The 25421-nt window shown below is 44.2% G+C and overlaps 1 pseudogene; it reads right to left on the bottom strand.

Annotated features, from left to right (window-relative positions):
• Positions 1 to 19630: 19630 nt before the first annotated feature.
• Positions 19631 to 23154, bottom strand: LOC103668139 (annotated as a pseudogene).
• Between the last annotated feature and the right edge of the window lie 2267 nt (positions 23155 to 25421).

Genomic DNA, 25421 nt, shown 5'->3' with positions numbered 1-25421 from the left:
ATAAGCTTCAAAATGGGCTCTTAAAAAGTCCTAAACATACCAGGGCCAACTTTTCAATTGTGTCTATTGTAAGGGAAGGAAAAAAAAAAACTTTTCTTCTACCTTCTAAGTTCTGAAGTTGGGTCCCTGGAAATTAAACTGACAAAAGATAAGTTAACAAGATAAAAACTGAGTCTGTAGTGCATATATGTGGAAGAAATTCAGTGATAACTCAAAGTGGTGGTTATGGCATCTTAACAAGAGCAATAAATTTGCAGAGAGGTAACAAGACAAAAGGAAAAAAGGCTTAGGCTTTTAGGGGTGACAAGCCATGGTAAAGTAAATACATGGGGGAAAACTACTGGAAGATAATAGTTAGTTAGTGAAGTTTGTTATGGATAGATTCCTCTCATCTCTGGGTGGATAGGAGGCTAGGGTTGTCCCTGGTGCTTAGGAATCTAAGAATTATCCTCTTCTTCCTGGTACAAGAGAGACACCTTTACAAATGGAATTTTATGTTCTGCTTTGAGGCAAATGGGCGGAAGGCAGAGAGACTTTTTTGGCATCTGCTGTTTCTCAATTTTCTTCAGCGCAAAGTGTTATGCCAAAGTAATTTATTTGGAGGTGGCATATTCTGATCCCCTGCACCATAATTGAAAAAACAAACCAAAAACAGAAATGACAAACAAGTTTAAAAACCCAATCAAAAAAATGGGAACATTTAAAAATGCAGCCAAAGGGCTCGCCTGGCTGCCGTTGTACCTACATAAAATCAGTCATCATCCAGTTAAGGAATTTCTTTTCTACAATTTTAGTGCCTATTGTGGCATTACTCAGCATATAGCTGGATCTTTCTCACGGATCAGAACAAGCAGTCATCAGGCAATTGGAAGGACTAGACTAGGCAAGCAAGTTATTAGAAACTAGACTTCTGGACTGGGAAAGGACAGAAGTTTGGACCAGACCATGCCTAACTATATGAGGAGAAGTTCAGAGAGCTGAACATCTGGGAGACCCCAGAAAGGTAGCATCAGAAATTGAAGCAAATAGCAGGAGCGTGGGGGCAAGAGGTTGGGAAAGGTGGGCAGGCAGGTGGGCTAGCAGTGAGTGCCAGACAGGGTTAGGTGATGTGCAGGGGCCAGTCAGCTATGAGCAGGAGGTTGGCCAGAAGGAGCAGGAAGGACATCAGCCTGGGCTCATGCTGCCTGTGAATCAGAGGCAGGATCCTGGTTTGAGATCTCAGAGCTTCGGTTCTGAGTGGTATGTCTGGCAGGGTCCGGGCATGTAGGGACTACCCAGAAGCAAGATACCTGGGATACCAAGGTAGAGAGGTGTGCACAGGAACCCCAGCATTAGAATTAGGGCAAGGTAAGAACAAGGTCAGAACCCAGATTAACCTGAGATTGTATTAACTTCCCCACCAAACAAAAGATACTAAATTCCCCGTGAATAGGAAAAAAAAGTCATCACTAACCGCAACTCAGAGTTTCAATCTTGGCGCCAATGAGATTGGGGACCGGATAGCTCTTTGATGCGGGGGCTGACCTGTGACTTCGTAGAATGTTTAGCAGCATCCCTAGCCTTGACACACTGGATGCCTACAGCACCTCCAGCCCCTGCCAAGCTGTGATGATCCAAAATGTCTCCAAATATTGCCAAACATCCCTGGGGGACAGAATCACTCCTGTTGAGAACCACTGCTCTAAAATGAAGCTGACCCGGTAAGAGGCATTAAATGGCCTCAGTTGTAATAGAAAAATGTCTGGGGGAAGAAAAGCAGGCCAGTTATTACAACCCAGAATGGGCACTAAGGGAAGTGATCCACCTAGTAAGGCAGTGTGGAGGCAGTGGCTCCTTCGCAGGGAGCCACTGCACAGGCAGGTGTTAGAAAATAGTGGTCTTCGGTGGCGGGAGTCTAGGCCCATAAATTGCCTTGCTCTGTATACACGATGTATATGGTAGAAGTGGGTATGTAGTCACTGACTTAATGGGTCAAATGAAATTGAGTTGTGCTGAAAGCAATGTCTGACACATAAAGCCAGAAGAAATGAAATTTGCCTTTGTGTTCTCATACCGTGAAAGCCGTCCTAGCATTAAAATACCTTTGCCCAACGTGGGACATATTTTACTGAATAATGCCCTTTTGCACTCTTAAGTTTTTTTCAGTTGAGTCTTATAAAGGGGTTGCGTAAAACTTTTTTATCCCAGAAAATAGTGGTCACTGAAGCATTTTGGTGGATTTGTTACCACTTATATATAGTTCTAGCCTAGATTTCTCTGATTTTTTGTGTGGTACTGATGTTTGGGAAACTAAACAGTAATAAATGACCTTTTCCCAACAACAGCTACCCTCCTCAAGATCCTGGAAACCTTGTTTCCAAAATATCTGGGAGGTTCACGCTCTCCCTAACCCCCTCCCAACTTGAAAGTATATAATGGGTCACTCCTCATGACCCCAGTGCAGCCCTTTTCTGCCCACAGGTCCTGTCCCCGTGCTTTAATAAAACCACCTTTTTGCACCAAAGACGTCTCAAGAATTCTTTCTTGGCCGTGGGCTCTGAACCCTAACGTCTCTTCTACATCAGTAGTCACACCTTGTGTAGTCCCTCCCTTTGCGTGAGGGCCGGACCTAGTGACCTGCTGTTGGCAAGTAGAATATGGTGCAAGTGATAGGATATGGCGTCCAAGATTAAGTTCTGAAGATCATCACCGCAACTTCTCTTTTTCTCTGGCTCTTCTTGCTTGCTCTCTCTGATGGAGCCAGATGCCATGTTGCAAGCTGGCTTATGGAGAGACCTATGAGACAAAGAACAAAGAAAGACCTCTGGCCAAAACCCAGCAAGGAATTGAGGCCTTCAGTCTCACAGCACATAAGGAACTGAATACTGTCCACAAGGACTTGAGCCTGAGATGACTATAGCTCCCAGCCAGCACCTTGACTATAGCCTGCAAGAGACTCAGCTGAACCATTCCCAGATTCTTGACCTGCAGAGAGTGTAAAATTAGAACTGTTGTTACCTTAACTTGTTACATTTTTAGGGTGATTTGTTACGCAGCAATAGATGACCAACACATACACTAAGGTCATTCTGCATTTAGATCACTGGCCTATTCTTGTATCATCCAATGTGGCAACACACAGCTATGAAGACAAAACAATGGAACTTGAACTCCAGCTCCTGACGGGTAGAGAGGGGGCCCTGAGGTAGGAGGATGGCAACTGACCGTGACACACAGAGTTTGAGGCCGCTGAGAAATGCAAGAGAATCTACCCGGGATGTGAAAACAGGAAGTCCACCATTTGTAGCCATAAGACAAGCACACCCGAGTGTATCTAATCTGCCCAACACAGGGAGGCGGGAGGAAACAGAAAAGCGAGCAGCGCCGTGACTACCAGGTGAAGTCTGCATCGTGCAGTGGGGAGGGGGCACCAGAAGGAAGCAGATCCAGGCTTTGAGGAGCACCAAGGAGTCCTGGAAGAAAATGACGATGGCAGTTTCAGGGGAAATGTGGAGCATGTTTAAAAATAAATTTCTAAAATGTGATGCGTGATAAGAAATGAAACATCCCTAACACCCACAACCACAAGCCCCACAAAAGAAGAAGCCTCAGCCTCCCAGCCCTCTAGGTGACTACACTGTACTGGGGTTTCTGGACAATTCCATAGGCCCAACGGACAAGAGCGAGCTGTAGCTGCTGGAAGGAGAGTCAGGGATGTGAGAGTCCATTCTTTGTAACTGGACAGAAACACTTAAAGACAATAATAGTGCTATTTACTGACCTCGGCTCAAAACGGTTTACAGTTTCTTGAAACTTCATGTTTTGCAGCTGAGGAAACTAAGCCCTCACGACAAGGTGTGTAACTGGTGGAACCAGCGGAAACCCAGGTCACTTGATTCCGAAGCGTGACCTTTACCCACGGGTGCTATCCGTAGCTGTAACAACCGCACAGCACAAGGTACGAGCAATCTGAACAGATGGCCCTTGAGCTGAGCCATCCTGCGGACCCTTGCTGGGCCATGCCGGGGAGGCTAGCGCAGTGACTGGGGACGGAGGGGACCCCGCGGTTGCTGAGGTCGCTGTTGATCGAGTGTATGTTTATATACTAACTGGTCCTGAGTCTCGTCCTTTGGTACTTAAGCATCCCATCAGAGGTAGCGGCGTGGCTGGGCCAAGAGCAACTTTGCTCCTGGCGAGTCTGCGCCCGGGCCTCCTTTCTGAGTTTCTCCGTTTGTCGCTGTCCTGCAGGGACATAGCTTATCACATAAAACCTGGACGTTTATTTCCAGCACAAACTGACTAAAAGTGAAGGAGAAACCAGATTGTCTGTTCCCTCGAGCATTTGTAGACAGACAACTTTTAAATAGAAGCACACACATGGGATTCTGAAAGCTACCCTGGCACAGTGAGTTCTGGTTGGAGATCCCTCTAGAAAGAGAAACTCGAGCTACCGTCTTGTCTCGTGAAAAGGGGTGGGGGTGGGATTTGGCTGTTGAGGGAAAAGCTGGTCTCTTCGTCTCATGTAAAATCACAAGACCATGGTGTAAATTTAAAGTAGTCGTAGAGTCGCCCTCCTCCAGCCTGGCTGGTTCATTTACGCTGAGTGCCGATTTGAGGAAGAAAGCCGTATATTTGGCCTTAGGCTGGAGGACACCACTGACAGTGGAATATGAGGAAGTGCTTCTCGACCCTAGAGTCACCCTGCAAAGATTTTGGTAATCGATCTGCGGTGTGGCCTGGCAATGAGATTAAAATCTCCCCCGATGATTGCCATGCACAGCCCAGGGTGGGGAATCACTGATCTGAGGGAAGGCAGGACTTTTGCAGCCACTTGGATGGAGTTTTGCCACTTATGAGTTGGATCTAGTAAATGACCAGTTTGTTTTCCCAGTAAGCCACCTAGGTGTTGGGCCAGATTTTCCCCTCTGATCCGCAGAGGGAACTGTGGTCTGGTCTTCGTGACATGCCTCTCTGTTTTGTTTCCCCTGCTGACACTTGAAGGGGGAATTAATGTTTTAACTTCTTCTCTGTGCTTTTGTTTTATCATCCTGGAAGTGAGAAGAGTCCCTATTTGATGGGGCGGGCATTCAGGGATCGGTAGTGACGATTTTTGTCATGGTCCTGCAGGGACGTAGTTAATGAACCGGTAGGGGCGCTGTTGGAGCAGCAGTCGGTGGCGAAAACTTGCAAATCGGAACGGTAGCAAGGGTGTGAAGCCCCGCTGCCTGGGGCGTTCTAGCATGGCTGTGCGGGACGCTGGAGAGGGACCCGCAACTTGGACTAAGCGAGAGCGTTAGGGAAGCCCAGACCCCTCCGTTTATGAAGGTTCCTATGGAATTGTAATATGACAGAGTAAAAACCTTCCTCATAACTGAGCAGGTATATATATGCAGGGACACTTCAATAATCACAGCATTATACAAAGGAAGATGGAATTATTGTGAGTCTCCTACGTTTTCACGCATACCATATTCCTACAGATCCTTAACATTGCTCCGTGTTGGGATTTTCTGGGGCCATTTTCCAGATAGCGCGATATACCATTCCTCAAACTTTAATGTGCATGCCAGTCACCCAGGGCTCCTCTTAAAATGTAGATTCTGACTCAGTGTTCTGGGTGGGGCCTGAGAGTCTGCATTTCTGTTTTTTCCACATCTCTGATGCTGAGGCTCCTTTCTAAAGAAGGTATCAAGCATTGTTCCACATGCTCCGTCTCAAGGCTCACATTACGGCTGTCAAACATTGCCCATTGCCGTCTTTCTCTGGTGTACTGGCCTCCGTTTAGGGGTGCCAGATGAAACATGTCCCAAACATACTTAGGGGAAGTTACTCCTCGCTTGTCTGAAATTCAAACATAACGGGGCTTCTGGCTAAATCTGGCTACGCTAAACCCCACTAGCCTCTTCCCACTTGTAATCTGCCTCTAATCTATTGGGGCAGTGGGAGTTGAAAACAGAGTTATGTGTAACTAATGAATCACTGAACACTACGTCAAGAACTAATGATGTACTATACAGTGGCTAACTGAACATAATTTAAAAAAAGAGAGAGAGAAAAGAAAACAGAGCTTAAAATGAGAGCTGCCAAGTATAAGAAGCCCTCGATTTTTTCCCGTCTACACTTGCTTCCCCATAGCGTCTCGCACTATCTCTATTCTGACCAAATCTGTTTCCCCAACTCCTCACTCCCGAGTTCTGAGACTCTGACACCCAATTGCCTCCTCACAGTCTCTGCCAGACTGTCTAGCAGGGTTTCAAAATGAACATGCTCGAAGCAGGACTTCTTGACCCACCCCCTCCCCGGCTCGGCATGGGTTCCACCAGTTTCTCCTCCCATAGCCTGCTTCCCCGTGTGTGGCACTGAGCGCCAGCAACCTGAGAGCCATTTAGGGTGAACTTTTCCACACACCCCCTTTCCAGGCCATCAACTGGCCCTGGTAGCTCTCCCGGAACATTTCTCCAATCCATCTGTCCCTCTGTTAAAAAATGAAATCCAGCTGAGCAAATTTTAAAGATCTTATTGACTTTATTCACTGATATTCATGACTCATTGAATAAGCAGCATCCGTTCTAGCAAATAGAGCTCCAAGAGCTATACAATATGAAAGACTCTTGTAGGTGGAAGGGGGCAGGACAAGGAAGTTCCTGGGGACGAATGGATTATTTCAGGCAGTCACCTGCCTGTGGGGGATGGCAGGGGTCCATCAGGCCAGTTACTTCCTTAGTGCTGACCACATTATTCCAGATAAACTGCCTTAAGATTCCGCTCCCGGGACAGGCTGAAACTGCAAGTAAGCCAAGCAATACGTCTTGGTTTGGTGATGTGGGCTTTGTACAAGTGACTCCATTTTGGGCCTGCTATCTCCCTTTGACCACCTCTCATTCCCACTGCTAAAATCCCTATCTAAGCCATCACCCCCTCTTGCCTGGACTAGCACATGGACTTATTGGGTCTAGAATCTCTTCTTGCCCCCTTTCCTCCCAGTCCCCACAGAGCAACAATCAGGTAGATCCCTTACCTCCTCCCTTGCCAGTTGGCACACCCAAAGCCCCAGTTGAAATTATTGACTAGAAGCTGGTAAGTCCACAACAGAGATTCCGAACTGGGGGTGATTTTGCCCCCCCCCCCCACTGGGGGCAATGTTTGGAGACAGTTTGGGCTGTCATCACTGGGGGCATTATTGGCATCTAGTGGGTAGAGACCAAGGATGCTGCTGGGACAGCCCACTGATACCAAATAATGTCTGGTCCCAAATGTCAGTCATGGGGAGGCCGAGAAGCAGCAGCTTGAGGTGAGTGGGATCCCAGCGCTGAGGGTGGAAGAGTGAAGGAGAGTTTTATGCTGACACACAGCGCTGCATTAATAAACACCTGCATTTGCTGGCTTCCCGCAGCTGCCCCGAGGGGGACCAGCTCCTGGCTGGACACATGCAGCAAAAGACACCATGCTGAGAGCCTGGTGAGCTCCCACCAGGTAAGCAAGCATAACTGGAATGCTTAGAGTTGCTATAACATCGAACAAATGAAACCTCTAGTAAAGCATAAAACAACCGAAAACCAGAGCCCCGTGTGTGGAAGGGCTGTATTTCCAAAGGTCCCGGGGGACGGCCGATGAAGGCCTTGAGCCGCGGGGCTGTACAGGCTGCCCAGAGAATTTGCAGAGAACGAGGGCCTCTGATTTTTTCCGCTAAGCTCTTAGATTTAAGTGAAACAAGGGTAAGAAATTTCCCTTTGGTGTCTCTTGACAATTAAAGGATGATGTAGGGAAAGTGTTTTGAACTCTCACAAAAACCATGAAATTTTTTTCCTTTTATTGAAGCATCTTTCCAATGACATTTCAACAAATTAACAAGGGCAACATCAAAATGTGTGTTTCTTCCTCCTTAAAAAAATGTGAAAACAACTGCTGTTCTTTTCCACTTCATTAAGCTAAACAGACTTGAGGTAAGGCTGGCCTTTCCTGCTGCAGAGTGATCCCATGGAGTACGAATAAAGCCACCAAAGAACTAATATTTGCTAATGATCTCCCTCCACTGGCTTTCCTGTTAGCCATTTTTAACTCTGGGTTTCCCCCGCTGGGCAGGAAGCAGTCTATGGCGTGGTTTACCAGAGAAGCCCCTCTAATCCCCTTTCACTTGATAGGCAAACCCAAACCTATCTTTGTCTGACAGGTCTCAGGAGCCCCACAGTGATAAATAGATGAAGAAACATGGCGGCAGTCCAGGGGGAAGGTGGGGATGTGGAGGACTTCGTGAGAGACACAAAATGGTGCTTTCAGGAATCAGATAGTTAGGCGTTTAGGATGTTGAAGGAGTTTTCAACTCTGGCTGCATGTTAGAATCACCTGGAAAGCTTTTTAAAAGCACCACTGCCTAGGCTGGGCCCCACCCTCAGAGTTTCAGATTCAGTTGGCCTGGGGAAGGCCCAGGCCACTGGGATACTTTTAAAGTTTCCCAAGTGACTCTCGAGGACACTGAGGGTTGAGAAGTACCGCCCTAGACCAGGATTTCTCCACCACAGTGCTGGCGGTATTTTGGGCCAGATCATTCTGTGCTGTTGGGGAAGCTGTGCTGTGCGCTGCGGGAGGTTCAGCAGCGTCTCTGGGCTCTGCGGATGGGGGGCCAGTGACATCCCCTCCTCCTGTTGTGACAACCAAAAATGCCTCCAGATATTGCTAAAGGTCAAAAGTCCCCTGAGGGACAAAATTGCAACCCCCCATTCCCCACATTGACAATCACTGTCTTGGCCACTGTGTGCAGAACGTAGTTCACTGGTGACCACACCCATAGTATGGTTGGGGGAGTGGGGGTGGAAGTTCAGCTCCCTGAAATAAAAATCTAAGGCATGAAAGAACTGTTCACTGTCCCATCCTCAGCCTTGAGGTGGGATCAGTGGTGCCTTCCATAACTCTACACGGAAATACCTTTCCTCTCGATTACAGACATACAGACTACATTGGCCCTGTAATAAGTTATGGTCTATATATTGAATATACAAATCCATAGTCAAAATTGTTTATATAACATTAAATATTTGTCTCGGAGAGAAAAAGAAGACAACTCATTCCCTCTCTAATCCAGTCATTTGTTCCCATAGGCGGCCACCTTCCCTCCATTTCCTGCTGCTCCTGGGATAACTTTCCCGCTTTGGAGACTCCAACATGGCTGTTACCAGCCACCAGTCACGTGTGGCCTGGTAGATTTCAGCTTCAATTAGTATAAAGGAGATAAAAGTAAAAATTCAGTTTCTCGGTCACATGAGCCACATTTCAGTTGCTCAGTAGTCAGCCATGGCTAGTGGCTACAATATCTTAATGCGGCTAGAGAATACTCTTGTCACGGTGAGGAGTTCTGTCGGACAGCCCCGTTTAACCGTAGAGCTTCTGGTGACATTCTCATGCTTACGTGTCCCTGCTAGTGCCCCACTGCTTCTCAGACCAGATTAGCTTGGCATTTAGGATAGTTCACACCGTAACCCCAGCTGTCCCTCCCAGAGCCCCCCTCTGCCCCTCCGCCTCCTGTGTCCAGCCCACCACGTGACAGCAGAGACCGCTGAGCTCCTCCAGCTCCACGGCTTTCTCTGTGCTGTTTCCTTGGCTATGAATGCTATTTCTCCAACTTCTTCACTGGGAAAACTCACCCTTGATCTTCAGATTCAGTTCAAAGTCATTTGCATACATGTCTCCTAATGCACAGGGCAGAGCTCCTCAAGGTCAAGGAGTGGCTCCCGTCCTCTTCGCATCACCGAAGGCTAGCCCTGTGTGGGCACCCACATCTCAAGCGAAAGAATTATTCAACTAGCTAATGAATGAAGGCGGCACAATAGACACATTGAACACCACGGAAGTCCAACAACCCACACTTCGATGAAACTCAAGGCGCCTCCTTGCGAGAAGAACACCTGTCTTTTATTTTCTGAGCAAAATGAGCAGATCCAGTGACTCTGGGCTCCTGGCTGGGTTAGAAGATGCAGTTAAATGCAGTTAAAGAAATGCAGTTAAAGCTGATACCTGATGGGTTGATAGTCGCAAACAGTAAGAAAGAAAATAAAGGGGAAATTTAGCATTCTCCTATGAGGATTTCAACTCTTCTATCAGTGAAACAGAAATATCTCAAGAGAAAGAACATTTAAATAGTAAAAAACCAAACCAAAACAAAGTCAACAACAACAGAGAAGACTAGCTTAATATTAAACAGCTGCACGGTGTTTCTTCCCTGGCCTATTCTTGACTCTATCTAAAGGATAGTTTGTCTCTATTACAGTCCCCAGAGTTGTATCTTACACTTCCTTTCTTTTCCCCCCAGCACACAGCTTCACCTCCTCCAGGAAGCCTTCCTTGACTTCCCCTGACTACCCCTCTTCTATGATCCGGAAACACCAAGTACACTGCTTCATCATGTACTGACCCCTTGTTTTATATACTATCTCTTTAATGTCACTATGTTTTTCCTCAGGTCAAAACTATATCTTATTCTTCTTTGAGTTTTCATGGCTTATTACAGTGTCTGACACCACAATAAATCTTTGATAAATGAATAAACCTTGGCAGCCGACAATCCAGGTTTTAAAGGAGAACAACAGTATTTCTTTGCAATAGTTAACAGTCTTAGTAGGAATTTTTAGAATTTGAAAGGAGGAGTGGGGGAAACTTTATGAGTATGAATTTATTTGGATTAAAAAACCTTTGGGGGCAACTGGGTGCCTCAGTCGGTTAAGAGTCTGACACTTGATCTCAGGGTCTTGCGTTCAGGCCCTCTGTTGAGCTCCATGCTGGGCATGGAGCCTACTTAAAAAAATAAATAAATTTGTTAAAAACAAAAACAAAAAAACCTTTGGTGTTACTTGGTCTGGATAAAGACACAACGATCATTAAATAATTCTAGAAAGTAGAGACAATTCTGGAAAAAGAATCCATGCAAGATTCCCTTTAAACCTGTTGATTTCGATCTAATGAATTGAAGACTTAGGATGAGCAAATAACTCTGCCAAGAGAGAAAAAAGAAAATACTTCTGCCACTTAACATTTCATAATTCTGTGACCTTATGATTCTGAACGCCTACAGAAGGTATTTTTAAACCTTGTCAGTCACGTGGGGTACATTTACATGAAGAACCAGGCATGCTGAAGTCAGAGCGTGCGTGGATTTTTCTCATCCAAGTTTCACTATGAACTGGTGCCAACAGGTCATTTTCAGATTGAGGCCATCAGTTTACGGCTTCTCCCCAGAGCGGGCTAGACAATCACGTGCTGCTTGGCAGTTTTCAAGGTGCACGTTCTTGCTGTTTAATGTTCTGTCCCTTCCTCCAGCAGCCAGATGGTTAATCAGCCTTCCTCAAGCACATGCACATTCATAGAAAAGGTGTGAGGAAGGGCCCTGGGAAGGGGAGCCTCTCACACAGCCCGCTGAGTCACGGGATTGTGGACCCACGGATGGTGCCTGAAAGCCTTTTCAGCCACACAAAACCCTGGGTTTCTTCATTAGCATATCAGAGGTGGCGCACTGGTGGGAAATGCCACGGGCAACAAAGGACACAGCTCGGTGGCATTACCTCATTGGTGCTTGCAGAAGCAGAAAAAATGATCTTCGGGCCAGGACTGCCTTGATGGACAGATGTTGACATATTTTCTTGGGTGACCAATGTCTGCCCAGTACCCCTCCCTCCACTTGATCTGTACTCAAGGTTGCCCATCCCCCTCCAAGAGCACAGTTCTGGGACCAGTACATGAGGAAGAGCCGTGTCCCAAACAAAACCTCCCTCTAGCTAAAATGAAGACGGAGTTTCAGCTTTAACTTCATTGTGACTGCAAGGGACTTGCCCTTTTTTTCAGACTTGAAAGCCTGAGCGGAAACACGATGTGATGATAAATAGAGGAATCTGTTGCCAGTTGCTAATACCGTCACAGAGACTGAATCACTGTTTGTGTCACCATAACTCTCGTCAGGAACCTGCCATCTTATCATTTCATACTGGAAGGGAGGAAAGGCATTTAGTGACAAAGTAATTTCCCATTCTTGTTGTTAAGTGATTTCGCTTCCGTGATCTGTACTCTCTAGCAGTGGTTCTCAACCGGGGCGGGGGGTGGGGGGATTCTGCCCGAAGTGGACACTGGGCAGTGTCTGGAGACATTTCTGGTTGTCACAAATAAGGGGTGTGTGTGCTGCTGGCATGTAGTGGGTCAAGGCGAGGGACGCCACGGCCAACAACGCACAAGACGCCCCGCGTGACAGAGACTTCTTCGGCTCAACATGTCAGGAGTGCTGCGGCTGGGCAGCTCTGCTCTGTGGCCTTCTTTGTCAATAGAACATACAAATTCCTGTCAAGACAGATTGCTGCTGCCGACCAGGCCCCTCGAGGGACTTAGGTTCCCATGTTCGCTATATTAATTGAGAATATGGAACCGTTTTGGACAAAGACACAGGACCTACATGACAATTTCTCATCTTCGGCTGCATCACTGGAGGATTTGATCTAAGCTGTGGGTGTAAAATTTTAGAAAATTGTATATTGAGCACAGAGGGGTGAAAATTTTCCTACGCGCGGTAATTTTGCTTGCTTACAGCCAACAGCATGTCTTTACTTCACGCTCAGCTGAGTCTTAAATATACTCCAAATGGCATGAAATGTGATTAAAGAATTCTTCCTCCTCACTTGGAAATATTTATAACCTCTTAGAATATGACACATTGGGATAAAATACACATTGTTCGAATATGCATGCATATAATATATATATATACACACGTATATATAATTAAATCTATATCTAAAATCACATGTTGTAGTAGGTTTATGGTATTTAATATCATGTTTTCCCGGATCAAAATTTTTTCAGTTCAATATTTAGAAATCAGAGTATCAGTAATCTCATATATACACATATACATCCACCTATATAAATAGAGATGCATAGAAAAACACAGCTGACCCTTGAACAATGTGGCTATTAGGGGTGCTCACCCCTGTGCAGTCAAAAATCTGTATATAATTTTTGACTGTCCCCAAACCTTACTACTAATAGCCTACTGTTGACCAGAAGCCTTGCTGATATCATAAACAGTTGGTTAACAGGTATTTTGTGTCTATATTGTATACTGTATTCCCGAAAGAAAGCAAGCTAGAGGAAAGAAAGCATGATTAAGAAAATCATAAGGATGAGAAAATACATTTAGAGTAGTGTACTGTGTTTACTGAGAAAAAAATCTGCATATAAGTAGACCCACGCAGTTTGAACCTGAGTTGGTCAAGGGCCAACTGTGTTGTTTTCCTTGGATACCAATTGTTCTACCCAAGTAGCTACATGTTGACTAAACCACTCCAGATCCCAAACCCTAAGGACTATCGATCACTAGTTATTATATACAATGCTTTACAAGTTAGCTAAGTGCCTTCTTTGTATGTCAAGTGGATTTTAGATGCCAGGGGGGAAAAACGATAGACAATTATAATGAACTTTATAAAGAGGAACATAAAATGGAGACCAAAATGAATTGCCTTAATCCACTGTCAATTATAGTCTGCAGAATATATGTTTTTTTCCTTAAAAGTTCCTAATTAAAATTATTCTAGTGTTTAAAAATCACTCAGGCCTGAGACACCGCCCAAATCAGAGTATGTGCTCTGGTGAAGATATTTCATATTTCACCATTTGTAAAAAACAGTTTTGCTTTCTGTAAAACTTCGTGGTTCATATTAGAATCAATTGAGCCTTAGGCTCATTAGGCTCTACTCAGACTGATTGGATTAGAATAACTGAGGATGACATTAAAACAAAATCACACACACACACAGTGCATACATCAGGCCATTCTACCATGCCTCCAGAGCAGGAAGGCTGGCTGGAGACCCAGGTCTAAAGCACAGACTACAAGAGACCACTGAACCAGCAGGTAAACTGGGCAAATATTGCCCCATAGAGGTGGTAAGGACATTGCTCTGTCTTAGTCTAGTGGGGGCAGGGAGTGGGAATCGTCCAGGAGAATACATTTGGTATGTTAACGACTTAGCGATGAGTCATTCTTTTTTTTTTTCGTTTTTTTAAGATTGTACTTATTCATTTGGGAAAAAGAGCACAGGCAGGCAGAGCAGCAGAGCAAGGAGAAGCAGACTCCCCAGTGAGCAGGGAGCCCAGTGTGGGGCTCGATCCCAGGACCCCACGATCATGACCTGAGCCGAAGGCAGATGCTAACCGACTGAACTACCCAGGCGCCCACGGTGATTCATTCCTTAAATTGCCATCTTGAATGAGAAGAGCACCTTCGCATAATGTAAAGAATGCTAGGGGCGCCTGGCTAGCTCAGTTGGTAGAGCGTGCAATTCTTGATCTTGGGTTTGTGGGTTACAGCCCCACACCCGGTGTACAGATGCTTAAAAATAAACTTCAAAAAAAAAAAAATTGCTAGAATCCAGGCAGGGTTCTTAATTCTGGCTCTTTCTCCGACTAGCCGTGGGTGACCTCTGTCAAGCCCCTTCATCCTGCCTGGCCTCGGTTTACTTGCCTATAGAATGAGAGGGCTTGGTTATGTGATTTCTACTGCCACATTTAATTTAGAAGGAAAAATAACTGAGTGATATTTCCGAATTTAGAAAAAGATTAACCAATTTAGCATTTGATATTTTTTATAAATTTATAAAGCAGTATATGACAAAATGTACAATTTATAAAGGAATTGGGCAATCTGTCAGAAATATATTCATCCTATCAGAAAAATGGGCCTAGTGTTTTGGCTCTATGGCGTTTCTATAGTTTACTATATCTTAGACCGGAGATTAGCAAATTTTTCCATAAAGGAGCAGGTAGTGACTATCTTAGGCTTTGAGGAGCAGGCTCCAAAACATTTCTGTCGTGTAATCTTTTCTTTTTAGTCATTTAAACATATGGAGAACAGGTGATGGGCAGGATTTGCCGACCCTTGTTTTAAACAGTAAAATTTACATTTGTGTAAAACCAAAATTGCTTGCTTTATAACAACAACCACAAAACCTACTAGAAGTTCTTGTTACATGTTGTTACATGGAGACTGAATTTAGACAAAAAAGAAACCTGCTGAAGTTGATCCCTAATGCCTACTGGGGCCAACCACCCATTGCCCGGCTGTGACCAACTTGCCCAGTTTTTGCCCCGAAGTCCCGAGTCCCAGGAACACAGCATGGTTGGTCACCATCCATGGAAGACTCTTGGACAGGTTTCTTTCATGGGAAATCTGGGACCAGATTGAAAGGTAAAAAGCTTGAAATGGAAATGCTTTCGGGAGTTTGACACATAAATAGCAGGCCAACACCCCAGCTGGAAGGCTTTAAAGGAAAAATTACAAGAGACTATTTCATAGTCCTTTTTTGGATTCAGCTTGATTGAGCCTAAATCTGCCTTCCGGTTACAAGTCCCAACCCAACAGGTTGCAGGTGAGGAGAAGGCTTATTCACAGGCGTGGCGGGTGGTTTTGAGAACAAGTTTATACATCCTCTGGAGATGATAAATGCTAGATGTTCGGATGAAACACAGCCCAACCTTATTACTCAAAGGTGACGGAGTTTATAATTACTTCCTGGGTGAGTCTGAATGAAGCAGACACGTGGCATGGACCTCACTGTGAGCCCAACGATGAATACAAAAAATTACTAGTTGGGACCGCTTTGGGAACAGCCAGGAGTACAAGAGAGAACAATACTATCAACATGCTTTTATTGCGTGCTTTATTGTCATTAATTTGAATCTTGAAGACTGCAAACTCAAGCCTCAAAAGGCTATTTTTCTCTTAGGAACTTGCCTTGAAATTAGGTACACCGTCCCCAGGGGAGCTTTGTTATGACCACATGGCTTTCCTTTTGTACTTCATAAAAACAGGAACCCTTGTTAAGACATCAATATTAAAAAACAGATCTGATAGCTTAAAAGAGGACGTCATTGTGTAAAACAAAATCAAGGAGGTAATTTAGAATCTTTTGCAATATTGTTTCCCTGTCATCAATTTGTTCCAGTTCTGATCCTGTTGGGAGCTGTGGTTGTGTCTTTACGACTCATCCTATTTGGGGCATCAAAGCATCTTTTTTTCTTGGCATCAAAACCTCTTGCATCTTTTGAAGCTATGGCTATGGGTAGTTCTCTTTAAAATCTACTTTAGCAGAATCAGTGGTGCTGGAAGATAATCACACATTTCTCTAAATGGGTCGTCCTACCCCTTCCAGAGTATTAAATCCAGGGGAAAGAGGGAAGACCCATTTAGGTAGTGGCTTGATATCTTGATTCTACAAGAAACCCGGCAACAAGTGTCTTTCCCTGAGTGGAAACTTTGCTTCGTTGTAAGGGGAGAGGGGTGGGGCGTTAGGGCCACAAACTAGGAAAGTTCAGAGTGGTGCAAGGGATCATGGGTAAGCAAACAAAGAGACCAGGGGCCACTCGGGCACACTGAGCATGGCCATGTGGGGTCTGAGTGATAGAATTTGAAGGAAGTATTAAAGTAGAGCTTCACTGGGGTGCCTGGCTGACTCAGTGGGTGAAGCGTCTGACTCGATTTCGGCTCAGGTCATGATGTCAGGGTCGTGGGTTGAGCCCCGTGTCAAGCCCCTCATGTGGCTCTACACTCAGTGGGGAGTCTGCTTGAGATTCTCTCCCTCTCCCTCTGCCCACACCCCACCCTGTGTTCGCTCACTCTCTCTCCCCCTCTCATAATAATGAATAAATAAATCTTTAAAGTGTGCTTCTCCAGCTCTCTGCCAAAGCATGTAAGTGCATTTTACAATACAAAATGTGACACGTGGTCAGAGGCTCTCTTACTCACCCACCGCCATTCACTCAACTCTGGAAAACGAGTGGACATCCATTTCCTATTTTACCTGGTGACCAAGCAGGAAACTCTTAATCATGTTTCATTGCATTTTAATACCTAATTTCCAGCACCACTGGATGAATGCAAGTTAACTGTTTCAAGATTGGTTTCTGAGATACACCTAAATACAGGAACTGCTTTTTCTTAATGGCCTATGTAACTAGATGAGGACTTACTCTGCTCCCTTACAAACTCCTCCACTGAACGATGGCTGACATTGAGCCCCATCCAAATCCAACTTTGAGGCCTGAGCCAAATGGCCCAACTCTCCCTGGCCCCCTGTGCCTTTCACTGCTCCCCCCCGCCCCCCGCCGGGTCTAATCCCTGGCTTCAGTATCCTTCACAGGAGAATCCATTCCCTGACTCCCTGCCACTCTCTCCCAGCAGGTCAATCCCACTGCGCTTTGCTCTGAGATCTCGCCAGGCCATAGCCCCTCTTTTGTGCATTTTCTCCTTCTTAGACTAGTTATTAAACCATAGTCTCTCAGCTCAAGCCCTGCCTTCTGTACTCTGCCCTCTGATCCTGGGGCTGGAACTCTGCAAACCTCACGGCCCCTTTGCCATCTGTCTCCCTGTTTGGCTGTGCCAGGGAAGGGTGCTAGCTGGAGAGAGAAGTATGAGGGACGGAAGACGTGACTTCTTCCCATTTGCTTGCTGGTCCTGCCAGTGTCACCTTAGCCATGCTTCCTTGCCCTGTACCCGTTGCTTCCAATAATGGTTGGTTCCACTTTCCAGTATTATTCTCCATCCCCTTAAAGGTACCAACACCAGCCAACTAGCAGCTGCTTCCTCAGAGGTCTGGAGCCTGGCTCTGCAGGCCTCTGCTCATAGATTTGGGGTTCTGGTAGCCCCAACTTCTGTTTGCTCCTGTAGGCCCAGGAGTGACCATTGCTTCCAGCAGCAGTGACTACTTCTGTGTCACTACAGTCTTCCCTCCATGACTTCTCAGTCCTCTAATACCTGTTTCACTAAATTCTCTCTGTTAAAATAACTGGTGTGTTTCCTCCTTGTTTAATCGCTTCTCTTTTTTAAAAGTTTATTTTTTTTAGTAATCTCTACACCCAGTGTGGGGCTTGAACTCATGACCCCGAGATCAAGAGTCACACGCTCTGGGGCACCTGGGTGGCACAGCGGTTGGGCGTCTGCCTTCGGCTCAGGGCGTGATCCCGGCGTTGTGGGATCGAGCCCCACATCAGGCTCCTCCGCTATGAGCCTGTTTCTTCCTCTCCCACTCCCCCTGCTTGTGTTCCCTCTCTCGCTGGCTGTCTCTCTCTCTGTCGAATAAATAAATAAAATCTTTAAAAAAAAAAAAAAGTCACACGCTCTACCAACTGGGCCATCTGGGCACCCCTTTTTGTTGCTTCTTGACAAACACTCTTCTCTGTAAGCTTCTAAGGTTCAGATTCCTCAAACATGGCACACATCAATAAAAGGGAGCCTGGAAACTTCCCTTCCAACTTATCCAGAGTTGATTATCCCCTCACTGGGGTCTAGGTGCTTATATAAAGTGGTCCCCAAAGGGGGCTCCTCCCTCTCAGATCCCCATGCCGCCCCCCCCCCCCACATAACATACACATTCCTGTTGCAGCTTTGTGCCCACTGCACGGATTGGCCACATGCCAACGGTTCTGCCCAAGGGTTCTCTTTCATCTTTACTCAGAAAAAATCAACCTGTCTGCTAGGGAACCACGACAAATTGTCCGGATTCCAGAACATTCCTATCATTGATTCCATCCTTAGCAGGATGGCCTATATCTTATTCAGGGTCAGTCTGCTTTCCATTCTGACTATTTAGGAGAGTTGGCCCCTCCCCAGAAGGCCACATACTAGGTGATCAGAGGGCTTCTAGACAAGCCCTAAGACTCCTCATTTAGGCCCATGAGTTCCTTCTTAGATACACTTACAGTCTATAAAATGGACCTTAAAAATAATCTGTCATCTATTCCAACCTTCCATTTTAAGGAGGATCTATACATTCTCTATATATATTTTTTTCTTTTAATGACAATTTTGGACAAATAAAACCAAAAAATTGGTTGAATAGATAATTCACAGAATACTAATATTCCCTTTGCCCGCTGCTGTAACGCAGCCAAGGTATTCAAAGGAAATCTTATAAAATACATTTAGATTTCATTTTGATCTTTAACGTGGGCCTCTACATCTTCAAGCCATGGGGTCACAATCTCAACAAATGTCGGGGTCGGGAACATGTTATGGAAGAGCACTCAAGCAGTTTCCCTATGATTATTCAGCAGCTGCCGCTCCTGAAAATTGTAATTGCAGAGAAATGGAATGTTCTCAAATCGTGATGAGGGGAGGCAATGTTCTGTGATCTGGAGCATGCGATCCTAGCGAGGAATACAGCATATAATCTGAATATCTTGAATATAAAATGCAAATATTGCGAGGGCATGTGAGGCCAGCATTCTTCAGTTATTCAAAATAGTTGACAATATTTTGGTCCTTCAAACATCGGTGGTCACATTCTGATGTGATTCCATGTAATCTTCTGTGTGTTCTAGTTTTGATATTTGATTATGACATTCCCACCACTATTAAACAACCACGCTTATGTACATTTAAAAAGCACTTTAGACAATGAACTCTTTCTTTTCCCCATGAATGTACGAGAGCAGCTCAAGTTGAAAAACAGGGATGGGTCTCTGCAGTAACGTTTAAATGTCTTCATTCCATTCACGATGTTAGCGCCATGGTTATCTGTTCGTTTTGTATCATTACATAACAGTCTCCCCCAAATCATAGTTTAAACCAGCAAACGTCCATTATCTCACCATGTCTGTGGATCAGGAAGTCAAGAGCACCCTAGCTGGGTGATGGCTCTCGGACCCTCACGAGGTTGCGGTCAAGCTGTTGACCAGGGCAGCCTTCCCTGGAACATGGGGCTGGGGCTGGAGGATCGGCTTGCAGACTCCCCCATGTGGTTATGGGCTCGCCTCAGCTCCGGGGCTGTTAGCCAGAGGCTTCGGGTCCTCCGTGGGCCTGAGCGAAACAGAACAGCTTGTTTCCCTTAGAACATGCAATCTCAGAGACCCTGCTTACAATTCTTTAGGCTATATACCCAGAAGTGGAATTACTGGATCATATAGTCGTTCTAGATTTAATTTTTTTGAGGAATCGTCGTATCCTTTCATACTGGTTGTACCATTTTACACTCTTGTCAACAGGGCACAAAGGTTTCAGTTACTCCACATCCTCACTAATATTTGTTTTTCTTTTCTTTTTTAAGCCATCGTAGTGGGTGTGGGGTGGTATCCCACCGTGGTGTTGAGGTGCATTTCTCTAATGGATGAGTGATGCTGAACATCTTTTCAGGAGCTTGTTGGCCATTTGGAGAAATGTCTGTTCACATCTCATGGCCAGTTTGAAACCATGTTATTTGTTTGTTGTTATTCTTATCAAGTTCTGTGTTCTAATTATTCACCCCTTATCGGATAGATGATTTGTAAAGATTCTCTCCCATAGGTTGTCTTTGCACTTTGTGAATTACGCCCTTGGACGCACCAACTTTGTTTTGCTTTGCTTGGTTGGTCGGTTGATTTGTTGATGTCTGATCTTATCGGTTTGGTGCTCTTAGAAAATCCTTTCTGACCGGACTCAGACTTAGAGGTAGAAGCTCTCGGAGAGGACAGCCTCTGTCTCTTAGCAGTCTGTTCCTGGCGTTTTTCTTTGGCCTCCTTCATTCTCTTGGCCAAAAGTTTCATATATTCTGCAGCCTCTTTCTTATTTTCTTAGTATGCTGTGTTTTCAGAGTGATACACCGTCATTTGCGTTGGAGGACACGTGGAGTAACAAGACGCTGAATCGTGGGCGCTTTGGTTCTAGGTCTCTTCTGTCTTTGTTTAGGGCCTTTCTCACAACATACAGGCAGACATCACCTCTAGAGAGATTGAAAAGTTTACGGATTCTGCTGGCTCTTTTGGGCCCTGGGCGACGAGGCACAGTGGTATCGGTGAGTCCAGGAATATCCTTGTCCTCTTTTTTTACGATGACCAAGCTGAGAACATTGAGATTGCTATCCACAGTGCAACCCTGAGCAGATTTGTGCTTTCTTTCTCCAGTTCTCCTTGGTCTGTAGTGGGAGTGCCCTACTCAGGCGCAGGCAGACACGGCCGTGGGTCAAGACATCCTGCTTCCTGGAGAAGCCTTGCTCCTCTTGCCACCACTGACTCGGACCACATGACCTTCCATTCTTCACCCAGGGCATCAGCAGCAACTTCTGTAGCCATATGCTGCTGCTTTGTTTTTTTTTTAATTTTTTAAAATTTAAGTTCAATTAGCCAACATATAGTACGTCATTAGTTTTTGCTGTAGTGTTCGATGATTCATTAGTTGCATACCACCCAGTGCTCATCTGCTTCTCATAAAAGGTATGAAGTTTGCGTTCATCGTCCACTTCACTGAATTTCTGGCAGCCAGTAGCTGGGAAAGAGATGTTCAGCTTTATCCTAAAGCTGCCTGCTGCCTCCAAGGCACCATAAAAAAAGAGTGATACACAAATGCTTTTAAGTTTGGTAGAGTCCCATTTTTCTATTATTGCTTTTGTTTTCTGTACTTTTGGTGTCATTTCCAAGAAATCATTGTCAAATCCAAAGTTGTGAAGCTCTTCCTTGATGCTTTTGTCAGGGAGGAAGACCGAGTCTTCTGCCCTTCAAGGTCCTTCAGCTAGAGTTGGACTTAGAATCAAATTGACATGAGACAGATTAATAGGAGAAAATAAAATTTAATAACATAGATGCAGGGAATTTGCACAGACATGAGATTCCAAAGACCATGAAGTGATGTGAAGCTTCTATGAGCTAAAGGAAAAGGTTGGGGTCTGCTGACACAAAGAGGAGAACGCTCATTAGCAAGAGGTGAAAGGAGAAGTTTGGAAAAACAAGATTTTTCTATAATGCAGATGAGTTCCTTCCGTAAAGGGGGCCTCTGTTCATACTTCCCTCCTGTTGCAGGCTCTCTTTCCAATGTAAGTGTAGGCAGTCATGGGGGAGGCAGACTGCTTTTCCTGCATCCGCTGGGTTTTTATTACTTTTAGTTGGAAATAATCTTTATGCCAAATGGCCCATTTTGGGGTATCTCATCCTGTACCCCTTCATTTTCTTCTGGGAGTTTTACAGCTTTCAGTCTTAAGTTCAGGTCTTTAATCTACTTTTAGTTAATTTTTGTATATGGTATAAGAGAAAAGCTCAACATCAATCTTTTGCATGTGGATATACAGTTTTCCCAGCATTATTAGTTGAAAAGACTGTCCTTTTCCCATCAAATGGTTTTGGCATCTATGTTAAAGACCATTTGACCACATATCCGAAGGTTTATTTGGGGGCTTTCTATCCTATTTCATTGGCCTACAGGTCTGTCTTTATGCCAGTACCGCACTGTTTTGATTACTATAGCTTTCAAATATGTTTTGAAATCACAAGGTGAGACCGCAAACTGTACTCTTCTTTTTCAAGATTGTTTTGACTAATTGGGGTCCGTTGAGATTTCACATGAATTTTACGATGGATTTTTTTTTTTTTTTTTTTGGTCTGCAAAAAGTGCAGTTGGGATTTTGATAGGGCTTGCATTGAATTCGCAGATTGCTTTGGATAGTATTGACAACTTAATACTAAGTTTTTCAGTCCGTGAACATGGATGTCTTTCCATTTACTTATGTCTTTAATTTCTTTAAGCAATGTTTTATAGTTTTCATTGTGCAAGTCTTTCACCTTGGGTAAGTTTATTCCTAAGTATTTTGTTATTTTCGATGCTATTGTAAAGATTTTTAGATTTTCTTTTCAGATTGTTCGTTGTCAGTGCATCGAAACACAATTGGTTTTAGCGCATTCACTTTGAATCTTGCAACTTTGCTAAATTATTTATTAGTTCTAACACTTTTTTGTGGGGTTCTTCAGCGTTTTCCCGTATAAGCTTGTGACCTGCAAACAAAGATAATTTTACTTCTTCCTGTCCAATGTGAATGCCTTTTCTTTCTTTTTCTTACCTAATTGCTCTGGCTGGGACTTCCAATACTATGTTGAATAAAAGTGGCAAGAGAGAGCATTCTTATCTTGTTCATGGTCTTAGAGGAAATTTTTTGTTTTACTACTGAGTGTGACCTTAGCTATGGGGTTTTCATATATGGTTTTTGTTATGTGGAGGTGGTTTCCTTCTACTCCTGGTATGTTCAGTGTTTTTTATCATGGGTCTTGTCAAATGCTTTTCCTGCATCAATTGAAATGATCATGTGGTTTTTTTGTCCCATATTCTATCAATGTGTTATATTACACTGATGAATTCGCATATGCTGCACCACTCTTACATTGCAGGAATAAATCCCACTCAGTCATGGTGTATAATCCTTTTGATGTGCTCTTAAGTTGGGTTTGCTGGTTTTTTGTTGAACATTTTTGAGTATGACATCATCTTAACTAATTACATCTACAATGATCCTATTTCTAAATAAGGTCGCATTTTGAACTACTGTGAGCTGGGACTTCGACATCTCAGACCCCTATGATTTCCACCCAAAATGCCCACACGCTTTATTTATTTTGAGTTCTGCCGTTCCAGAGAATTGCTTTTCATTGTTTACAGAGGCCCTTTGAATGCAAACCATTTGTATCATTCTCTTGATTTCCCCACCCTCCCCCCCTGCTGTGGAAACCAGCCACTTTTGTACAGTGAACTCATTTTTAATTCAGGAAAAAAAGAAAATAAATGATTGGTATGTAGGTCAGTTCCTAGTTCTGTCTCAGAAAACAAAGGACCAGGGCTCAGCTAGCATAGCATTCAATTATTCCTTCATATGGTCTTTGTACATATGCTCATGTGCATTTCACCTCGCTCTTTCCTGTGACCCAGAGATAGTACATTTCCAAAGATCCGGCTCAGGCTAGGTGAAGTCCAAATTTATCACATCTTGGATGAATCTTATTTGATGCTTTTGAGAATCTTCTGACCTCACCAAACCAGATTGCTTTCCTCTACAGAGACATGGATTGTTAAAAATGAACTTCATGTGGTTTTTTTATGAAACTGTGTTTTTCTGCCAGCCAGATGATTACTGTAAGATTTTAAACATATTCTTGAAAATTTAGTACAAGATCTCTCAAAACACTCAAGGAATACATAGGGTCTTTGGTTGCTTTCTGGTATCTTTTCCTTTAGGAAATCTCCCTGGTGCCCTGACCCCCTTCCCATGCCACCCTGGAGCTCTGAGCATTTGCCTACAGCTGCAAGCCCATTCTCCTGCACCTCACCAATTGAAAGCCTTCTACTCAAAGCTTCAGCACGTTGGAAATTTTTCCACTGTGGGAACATTTTCATTTTTCAAATTAAAATTGCAGCACAGTGCTATCTATGGTTAGAAGAATGGCATTTCTAATTAAGGTGACACCAAGTCACACACATGATACAGATGAATCACTTTATGGTGCTTGCCACACTTGACAGACAGAGCAAGATGCTTCTGAAAAATTAGGCATTGGCTTGTAGCATCTGTCCATGTTAATCTAGTCTTGAAAAATGCTCATAACCAACCTTCTCTTGGGAGATTAAGGAAGTAACAGAATGACTTTTATAAAATCGAATATCAGATTTTCTTATGAATCAGGAAGAAGGTTATGATGTTTCTTTAGAAGGGACTTCTTACGTGTAGTATTTTGTCAAGCGGGGTACTGGCGCCAGCTCACATGGGCCCATAAGATCTAATTCTTAAAAATGCAGGGATTTTGTGAGTTGATTGACATCATGTTGGTAACTTGAAATCAGCCATAGTGGAAGTATTTACATCATGGGAATCAGCAAATGCTATAAACCAGGGCTTTTGACAGCACACCATTGATTTTGTCCCTTCTTTTTAAATACAGACAATGAACGCTATGCATGAAATGCCTGCCATGTCCTTTTTAAGATGGTGGACCCACCAAAAAAACCAATATAATATATATATATTATAAAAAACAATATATATATATATATTATAAAAAACAATATATATATATATATATATATACACAAAGGGAAATATATATGTGTGTATATATATATATTTTTAATGGAATGTATAACCTATTTAAGAAAAGAAAACAAAGAGGAAACATTATCCATAAGGATAAAAGGAGTCCAAAGAAGAGAGAGAAAGTAGTGGGTGCACGTATGGCAGAAACTTCACGAACACGTCGGACTTTGAGCTAGGTCTTGAAGTACAGGTAGGAGAGCAAAATGAGCAATCGAGCAGAGAGAAGGTCATGAAAAAGGAGCGGTAAGCAGACAGAAGGAACCAAATCTGCGAGTAAGAACAGCAAGCATAGGGATTTGGGGAGCTTGCAACTGTGTGCAGGAAGATACAGTCTGTGAAGCCTTTCTTACCCATTGTCTCATTCTTTTCTTCAAGCCCAAGAGATGAGGGCAACTGAGGCTCAAAGAATCCATGTGACCCAGCTGGATGAGCCCACATTTGGAACAAAATAGGAGTCTTTTATAGGTTGCTCAGCTTTCTCCCCACCGTCCCATGTTGATTCTGCTCGTGTACGTCGTAAGGCATGTAACACAGAGAAGCGGCGGGAGAAAGGCTTCTAAACATGTAATAATGCAGTACACCCTGGTTTGCTTT

This window comes from Ursus maritimus (genome assembly GCF_017311325.1).
Source record: "Ursus maritimus isolate PB19 chromosome X unlocalized genomic scaffold, ASM1731132v1 scaffold_X1, whole genome shotgun sequence".
NCBI classification, from domain to species: Eukaryota; Metazoa; Chordata; class Mammalia; order Carnivora; family Ursidae; genus Ursus; species Ursus maritimus.
This window is presented reverse-complemented; position numbering and strand designations above follow the sequence as displayed.